Source organism: Chanodichthys erythropterus, chromosome 8, assembly GCF_024489055.1.
Source record: "Chanodichthys erythropterus isolate Z2021 chromosome 8, ASM2448905v1, whole genome shotgun sequence".
In the NCBI taxonomy this organism is placed as follows: domain Eukaryota; kingdom Metazoa; phylum Chordata; class Actinopteri; order Cypriniformes; family Xenocyprididae; genus Chanodichthys; species Chanodichthys erythropterus.
The window spans coordinates 41,554,052-41,563,873 of record NC_090228.1 but is presented as its reverse complement, the minus strand read 5'-3'; positions in this window follow the sequence as shown (position 1 = coordinate 41,563,873).

The following is a 9,822-nucleotide window of genomic DNA, read 5'->3' as shown; positions in this document are numbered from 1 at the left end:
AGAGGGAAGTTTTACGAGTCTTTGTTCTGTAGCAAGATATTAGCATAAGACACTGGATTGGATGAATGAGAGAATAACCTTCTAGATTCTTATAATACTAATGTGTCACAGAGTTAGTAACATGTGACATAAATTACCAAATAGGAAATGAAAGTTGGAGTCCGTAGATACCAAGCATGCTGCCAATGTGATCTCAGTTAACTATACATTTGCAACTATGGAACATTAATACCAAAATAGTTCAAAAGAGAGAATTAATACATAGAATAAAGCCTATAAAAGGAAAGTCATGAGATGGGAAACTTGGATACATGTTTATACATTTCCCAAGTGGTTATATAGAGAATACATAGGATTAAGAGAGTTTATTTGTCCTTCTCAGGAAGAATGAGTCACTAGTCTCTCCAGAATTCTTCTGGATCATAAAAGTACCATATAACTGTAACAGGACACCTAGGTTGGCCTGTGTGCTAGCAACATTGGGATGCTGGTTACAGTTTTAGGGGGATGAGTTCAGAGAACTTTGATAGGGAGAGTGAGTTTATGGGTAATTCATTAAATACAATGAATAATTGTGTGGCTGATTGGTCCAGACGTTACATTTATTATCAAGTTGTAGAAACATCTCAAGGATGATCAGTGGAAACAGGATGCACCTGTGCTCAATTTTGAGTGTCGTGGCAAAGGCTGTGAATACATGTGATTTTTTTCTTTCTTTTCTTTTTAAGAAATTTGCAAGGATATCAAACAAACCTCTTTCACGTTGTCATTATGGGGTATTGTTTTTTTGAGGAAAATTATGAATTGAATCAATTTTGGAATATGGCTGTAACATAACAAAATGTGGAAAAAGTGAAGCGCTGTGAATACTTTCCGGATGCACTGTATATGGCAGTGGTCGGCAAGGCGGCCTGCGGGCCAAAACTGGCCCACCAGCAATGATAGCGGCTGGTTCTGAAATAGATCTGCCTGAAGAGCGCAGTTCATGGTTGCATAACAACGACAGATGCCATGGGAGTGCAAGCGATTTGGAAAGGAGGAGTAAGCAGCGCAGCCACGCTTTCCACATGTTTTTAGACATGACATATGATCTAGGGGTGGGACAAAATATCGATATGGCAATATATCGTCATCCTTCTCTGTGCGATACGAGAATCGTATCGCTACGCCAAATATCGATATTTTAATAAAAAAAAAAAATAAAGCGCTATATATAGATTTCTTTGCTCAAAACGTCCTACTTCAAGGCGGCGCTCGACACATGAATGAGGGAAACGTGAACTTAAGTTAACTAGCCTAAGAAAAAGAGGTTATTAACAGGATGGCGGACAGCAGTGTGAGTAAAATCGATGCCCCAGCCTCGTTTAAGTTCAAAGTCTTGACGCACTTTTATACCATTGATGTGACAGTCGTAGACATCTTTGACGTTCTTCACCGAGCGCTTAGATATGAGGGTGATTCTTAGACTATGGGCACTTTTATGTCCTTTGATCATATTTTAAAAAATACATATATTTTTTGACAAATTCTTTTTTCTTTGTCAAACTATCAACAAAACCACCTTTAAAAAAATTTACTACCTTTCTATTATGATTTTTTCATACTTTCCAACCTCCTTATAGGTGTCAAAATCACTGTTTTCTCCTTGTCCCACACCCAGACTTTTAAACTTCAACAATGAAAATACAGTTTAAAAATATGATTTATCTGGTAACTATTAATGTACCTGAATTAAGCACTAGTAAAATAATTAAAATACATTATAGTATTTAATGTGAGACTACTATCAATATTACTTTTTACACAAAATATAGCTGTCACACAGTATTGGTGTCATTTCCACCACAATGCTGTAATGTCCCTTTAAAAAGTTTGTGTGAAAGATTGTTTAGGTGGTTTCTGTGGAAATGTTCAGTGACATCAGAGCACATGTTGGACATGGAGGAAATTTTAAATTTTCATCAACAACAAATGAAGAAAAATCAAGGTAAATATTGCTAGATCAGTAAATATATTTATTCTACGTCATTTCCAAACATGCTGTACCTTCAAGGGTGTTTTTAAAAAGCTAAACATTTTAAGTTAAATAAGAGTATTTTGCATACATGAAATGCTAAGTAGTAATTCAAAGTGAATCAGTGAAGCTATCTTCCATTTTTTCACAAAAAACTACAGAAATGTAATTTCCACCACAGTCATTTCCACCACACTGCCCTCTGTGGTGGAAAAGACAGCATGTGGTGGAAATGACATTTATGGTTAAGAAGTACAATTGATATGGATAGTGGGAGTATAGTTGTGTAATACTTTTTATAACAATACACTTTATTGCCAAAAGTATTAGGACACCCCTCCAAATCATTGAATTCAGAAGTTCCAGTCACTTTCACTTTCACAGGTGTGGGTCACTTTTAGGAGCTCAGTGAACTCGAGCGTGGTACCGTGATTGTGCAATAAGCGCATTTGTGAAAATTCCTCACTAGTAAATATTTCACGGTCAACTGTTAGTTGTATCATAACAAAATGAAAGCAATTGGGAACAACAGCAACTCAGCCACGAAGTGGTACAGTAGGCCACGTAAAATAACAGAGCGGATCAGCGCGTGCTGAGGTACACAGTGCACAGAAGTCGCCATCTTTCTGCAGACTCAATAGCTACAGACCTCCAAACTTCATGTGTCCTTCAGATGAGCTCAGGAACAGTGTAGAGAGCTTCATGGAATGGGTTTCCATGGCCGAGCAGTTCCATCCAAGTCTTACATTACCAATGCAATGCAAAGAATCGGATGCAGTGGTGTAAAACATGCCGCTGCTGGACTCTAGAGCAGTGGAGACGTGTTCTCTGAAGTGAGGAGTCACAATTCCCTGTCTGGCAATCTGATGGACGAGTCTGGGTTTGGTGGTGGCCAGGAGAATGGTACTTGCCTGACTGCATTGTGCCAAGTGTAAAGTTTGGTGGAGGGGGATTATGGTGGGGGGTTGTTTTTCAGGGGTTGGGCTTGAACCCTTAGTTCCAGTGAAAGGAACTCTTAAAGCTTCAGCATACCAAGACAATTTGGACAATTTCATGCTCCCAACTTTGTGGGAAGTTTGGGTATGACCCCTTCCTGTTCCAACATGACTGCGCACCAGTGCACAAAGTAAGACCATAAAGACATTGATGAGTGAGTTTGGTGTGGAGGAACTTGGCTGGCCTGCAAAGAGTCCCGACCACAACGTGATAGAACACCTTTGGAATGAATTAGAGCGGAGACTGTGAGCCAGACCTTCTTGCCAACATCACTGCCTGACCTCACAAATGTGCTTCTAGAAGAATGGTCAAAAATTTCCATAAACACACTCCTAAACCTTGCTGAACAGCTCCATATTAAACCCTACGGATTAAGAATGGGATGTCATTAAAGTTCATAAGCACTAAAGGCAGGCGTCCCAAAACTTTTGGCAATATAGTGTATGTTACAATACTTTTTATATTTATAATTATATTATGATTTTTTATTTCTAAATTATATTACGTTTATATTAATTGATTTCATTTTTTTCTATTTTTAAGATGCCACCTAAGACAACAAAAGAAAGGTCACAGGCCTATAGGGACAAAATAAAAGCTGACCCTATAAAATATGAAGGAGAGACTTAAAAGAGACAGATCTGTCAAACGCTCTCTCTCACACACATGCAAACATACTCACGCATTCAAGGTGCTCAAAATTTTCCACATTCCACACCTCCATTTAAATGATACAGTTTCAGGTGTTCTTTACAATTACTCTTTACAGAAGATAAGTATTCATTCAAGAGACCAATAAGAACATTTCAGTATCAAACTCTCACAATTATATAGCCTCATAATTATCTCACAATGTTGAAATTTTGATGCATCATTTATTGCTTATATTTTTGCCTTGCCATCATTTGTGTGGGTTATTTACAGTATGCACTGTAACTTTCATCTGTGAGACAAATCTTGTTTTATACATCAAACTCAGCACTACGCTAAAACAGGTGTGGTTATGTTTAGTGATTCTGTGAATTGAGTTTAATGAGTGTGAAGACTTTAAGTTTTTTCTAATAAATATTTCTACTGTTTCTCTACATTCACATTAACTCATTGTCATTTCCACCACACCCTGTCATTTCCACCACCGCCCCGTCATTTCCATCACCACACACATTTTTAAAAACTATTAAAAAAGTTCTCATCACACATTAAAAATGTATCCACAATTTATGAGATCATGCTCTACTTAATATAAAAATTATAGTTATTTATTTTCTAATAAACTCTTACCCAAACCAATATTAAATTTCAGAGTGTGACAGGTGTACAGTTCAGCATTTGGTCCTTAGGGCAGTTGATTTTATCTCATTGGCAAATGTATAATTAATGTACATTGTGGAAAAACTGGTAAAAGTTACAAAAATGATCTTAGATAATTCTTAAGTGGCATAAGTTATTCTATTTTTAAATAATAGCTGTATATTGAGATGTGGTGGAAATGACATTTGTTCATTGCAGGTCGGAAAAAATGTAAAATATTAACAATTTCTCTTGTAATCTAAGTTTGTCCTCTTACAGACCTTAAAACTAGAGAAATTATTTAAACTTAAGAGAATGTGTTACATGACTTTTGAACAAGTTTATTTTATTCAACTTCACAAGGCTAAAAGTGCCCCTAGTTGAAGAAACGCCCATACACGGGAGCGTTGGAAAGCAGGCGTCTATCAGTGGATCCCTAATATATGCTTTCGAACGCTCCCGTGTATATCTAAGCGCTTGAAGAAAGTCAAAGGGTCTGTTTGCACCTGCTGACTTCATGCATTTTCTCTGATCGGATAACTATCTGATCGTGAAAAGACCAGGTCTAAATGCCTAAATGCCTAAAAACGCATTTGAGACGGATTTAAATCCGATCGCTCAAACCATTTCAGGAGATGGTCTGGGATGCATTCCAGTCAAAACTGTCTATGCTCAGTCTAAATGCATCTGGTTGTTGAAACTACATATGTAAATTTTACTTCTCCCAAAAATACTAAAACTGAAACATGTGAGAGTCAGATATGACAACGCTACTGCATCACACATCGCAAACTGCCGCATATGAAAGTGAAAGTAAGTCGCAGACGCATGACACACAATTAACTTCATTAAAAGCAATGAGAGCTTATACCGGTGCTGTTGCCGCTCTCTCCTATTGCAGGCTTTGATTTTGAAATTAACTGATGGTCAATAAAATGCACCTCATATTTCTTGCTTTCGGTGACGTGAACTCTATTAAATGTACATATAAGATCGGATTTATCCGTTAACCTGCACTTAACCTTTTCACGTGCATTTTGTTTTCATATTAAGACTAATATCGCGATGTATCATTATAGGATTGTCTAGCGATATATTGATTATCGCAGAATCGCGATATTATCGTTATAGTGAGCCATTTATCGTGATCGTATCGTTAGGTACCCTCCGATTCCCACCCCTAATATGATCGGCCCCTAATATATTCTTTGCAAACAGCGACAACTTCTTTTCAGATATGACACACTGCCTTTGCATTCACAAAACTAGGTAGGATGAATGCATAGTTTAGTAGTCTTTCCATTCTTCTTTGTATGCCCTATTTTCACTGTCAACTTTCCTCTTTAGACTTTTTGATAGTGCCATTTTCTCACTAGCTAGCTTACATGTTAACATCAGTCTGCAAACGACATAATAGTGTACCAGCACGCAAACGTTTTTTTTTTTTTTTTTTTTAAATGCAGTGTAGTATGTGAGGATTCCAAGGAATAAATGTGGAAAAAAAAGGTAAAAGTAGGCTACATCAAATAATTAGTATAATAAGCTAGGCTCCATTGTGTAACAAGCAAACTAAAATGATACACATTTATTACTCACAATATGGAAAGAGGACAATAAAACATAGTTCGTTAATAGCATGACTCAAACAAGTCCTTTTATTTTTTGAGTTATTTTTATCCATTCCGCATCTCCCACATATGTGCGTTTTAGCAAGGCGGTCTGTGTTGCAAGTTGGTGAACAAAGATACTTGTCAGGTTACGTGTCACTACTCTGCTTTGTTCATTTATCCAGTGTAAATCCCGCACGCAGCCACACATATGAGTTTTTTTTAACTACCAACTACAGGATTTAACACAGAGTTACAGCTCAATACCAGTTACAAAAGACACTGTAACAGTCTCACAGGCATTAAAGGTGCCCTAGATTCAAAAATTGAATTTACCTCGGCATACTTAAATAACAAGAGTTCAGTCGATGTGATGCTTCACAGCCAGAGCGCCTGGAGGAGAGCATGCAGGTGAGTAATTTAGCACATATAGCTATGTTTTCAGTTTAAAACCTCACAAAAACGATTGCACACATTTATTAACTGTAATAAACGTATCAATCTACACTTTATGTAGCCGTTTTATTTACATTTTATTTGCCTTGCATTGCATGGGAGCACATGGCAGCTGTTGCACGCGAGGACGGCTAGTTGGTGAGTGTTTATTTAAAGTTTAGAATCTTCCAAAATTATTTGTAGACATGCATAGACTGTAAAAATTCATAAGCAAAACGTAATTGTAAATTATGTGCACCATATTTATTGTACTGAGCATAATATTGTAATTGTGTGCTTTTGTACTATTTTGGCGAATCTGATTGACCCATATTGCTCGGAACGTTATTTAATGTTTATTTTTTCGTGTGCACAGTGTGTGGTTTGTTTGTTTTGTTTCTGTTTGAAGTAAAATGGAGCATAATACAAGTTATATATTTTACTTAGCTGCTTAAATGCGTCCATGTAAAGGAAAAGAGTGTGTATGAAGTCAAATAAACGCTGTGGCAGTTGCTTTGTCAGTCACAAGCATAATTATATTCAGTTGTATTACAAATACCGAAGAGAGAAACGCAAAATGCATGAAATGGTGACCATGTTCATTTAATGTCAACTATTTTACCAGGCAGAGGGGGTCAGATAACTTTTATAATTCGTATAACAACTATTTTAAATGACTGATAAATGATAAATATTATACATGTGTAGTAAAACAATTAGTGCAAATATTTTAACAGGAATGATTGAGTAAAAGAACATTTAACTGAAATCAATAAATTACTGTGAATTTTTCTAATTATTTACATGAATTATTAAAACTGACATTTGTGGGGGTTTTTTCAGTATTTTTTCAGAGTGTGGTACTCCTCAAAACATGGTGTAACACACAATGGAGTGTTGCATGCCACACACATGTATCGTGTAAGACGCCTCTCCTTTCTCTTCCGAGAGCTGTAGAGGCAGACTTTGCAGTGTCGTCTGGTCCTGCTGCCCTGGCCGGGTGTTTGTGGCACTTCAGTGGGGAAATGCCTTGCTGTTAACCGCAGAGGAGTGTCCAAAGCAGGGCGGCCCCCTTTGGGTGGACACCGGGTTGTGCCATACTCCTCCAGTAGCCCTCTCATCAGGTTTGTCCTGAACTCCAGGGAAGTGATGACCTGTCCTGTTGATAGTAAACTACATATTTTAGAAGACAGAAAGAATGTAGAGTGTAAATATAGGACAGTATGGTTGTGGACTTGAAAACAACACTTTAATGTGCATTGTGAACATAAGTGTAAAGTGGATGAAATATAAGTTATGGTTATTTTAGATGGCTGTGTCAATTTCTAACCTGACAGTTGACGGTGAACAATGTGGCTGTTCAGCACAGCAGTGCCAACAGATAGAAGAAGATCTTCTTGTACCACTTTGTTGTTTTCCTGGCACACTCAAGAAAGCCTTTAACCATGTCGGCCTTGTCGACTGCCCCCATCTTTTTATTGTACTCACAGTGAGGCTTGACCTTCATTTCACCAGTGGCATGGTCAACTTTCCCTGTGGCTGACATCATGGAGGAGTGTACCGTGGTAAGCATGAGAACATCACTTTTATCATGCCATTTTACCACCAGCTGTGTTCCGTTCTGTCTGCGCTCAACTTGCCCTTTCGTCATTTTTCCAGTGAAAACTGGCATACCTCTCCTGTTGGCCCACACAGTACCACATGCCCCTGTGCCATGAGAGAGGAGGTGCTGGAACAGTGATGGAGAGCTGTACCAGTTGTCCACATAGATGTTATGGCCCTTTCCAAGATAAGGAGCAAGCAAGGTCATTACAACTGAACCAGAAATGCTTAACCCCTCAATGTGGCGGATGTCGGTTGTGGATCCGGTATAAATAACCAAGTCTTGCACATATCCTGTCAGTACATCACACAAAATGAAAAACTTCACCCCAAATCTATTTCTTTTTGAAGGGATGTACTGACAATGTCACGATCACCAGTGAGAGTGCCCTATCAGCCACTAGAGGGCACTCCATCCCGGACTCTCATTTCCACCCATTGCATTCACTACATTACCCATAAGACACTTCCCTGGACTCATTAACCTCGTTCATTGCACCCAGCTGTTTTGTGTTTGTTCATTAGTGTCTGTCTATTTAATCTCAGTTGTTTATGTCATCAGTTGTGGTTTGTTGTATTGTTACGTGCACTGTTTGTATCGCTGGCTTTTGTTTTTGTTTTTGTGGACTGATTATCTGGATTTTGACCTCTTGCCTGCCTTGGATTTACGTTTCTGGACTCCCCAATAAATACTTATGCTGCGCTTGGATCTACCATCTTGTTCTTGTCTGCAACCGTGACAGAACAAACCACCCTAAATACTAGATCCAGCAGCATGAGTATTCGGATTAGTCCCCCAGCCTCCATTGGAGAGCGGATGGCTCTAGTTCGGGCAGTGGTGGCTCTGCGACAGGAGGGGAGAGAGGTAGGGTGTTTTGCCCAGTTTTTCTGGACATTTTCAAGAGGGCTGCGGTACAATGATGAGGCGCTTAAAGGGGTATTCAGTGGATGCCTTGATGACCCTCTTCCTCAGTGGGAGTTACAGGGGCTCCAGATCCTGGATTTCTGGGGCTTTGTCAGCTATCTCTCCCACAGAAGTCAATGGGCAACCCATGCTCAGCCAGAGTCCGCTCCAGCTTGTGAATCCGTTCCTGAGGTCACTGAGGAGGTGGGCACTGAATCTTCGCTTCCCACACGGAGGAGGAGGAAGAGGAAAGCTCCAGCCAGCGAGTCCACTCCAGAGCCCGCTCCAGCCAGCGAGTCCACTCCAGAGCCCGCTCCAGCCAGCGAGTCCACTACAGAGCCCGCTCCAGCCAGCGAGTCCACTCCAGAGCCCGCTCCAGCCAGCGAGTCCACTACAGAGCCCGCTCCCGCCAGCGAGTCCACTACAGAGCCCGCTCCAGCCAGCGAGTCCACTACAGAGCCCGCTCCAGCCAGCGAGTCCACTACTGAGCCCGCTCCAGCCAGCGAGTCCACTCCAGAGCCCGCTCCAGCCAGCGAGTCCACTACAGAGCCCGCTCCAGCCAGCGAGTCCACTACAGAGCCCGCTCCAGCCAGCGAGTCCACTACAGAGCCCGCTCCAGCCTGTGAGCCCGCTCCCGCCAGTGAGCCCGCTCCCGCCAGTGAGCCCGCTCCCGCCAGTGAGCCCGCTCCCGCCAGTGAGCCCGCTCCAGCCAGTGAGTCCGCTCCAGCCAGTGAGTCCGCCCCAGAGCCCGCTCCGGTCAGTGAGTCCGCTCCCGCCAGTGAGTCCGCCCCAGAGCCCGCTCCGGTCAGTGAGTCCGCTCCAGCCAGTGAATCCTTGTTGGGTGAGCTACCGCCTCACCCTAATAAGCGGAGGAGAAGGAGGAAAAGGGCTTCCTCCGTCCGACAAGGCCTGGAGACCACTCTAGAGGTTGTCTGTGGGTTCTCCAAGCGCCTTGCCCTGCCGGCGGCACCGAA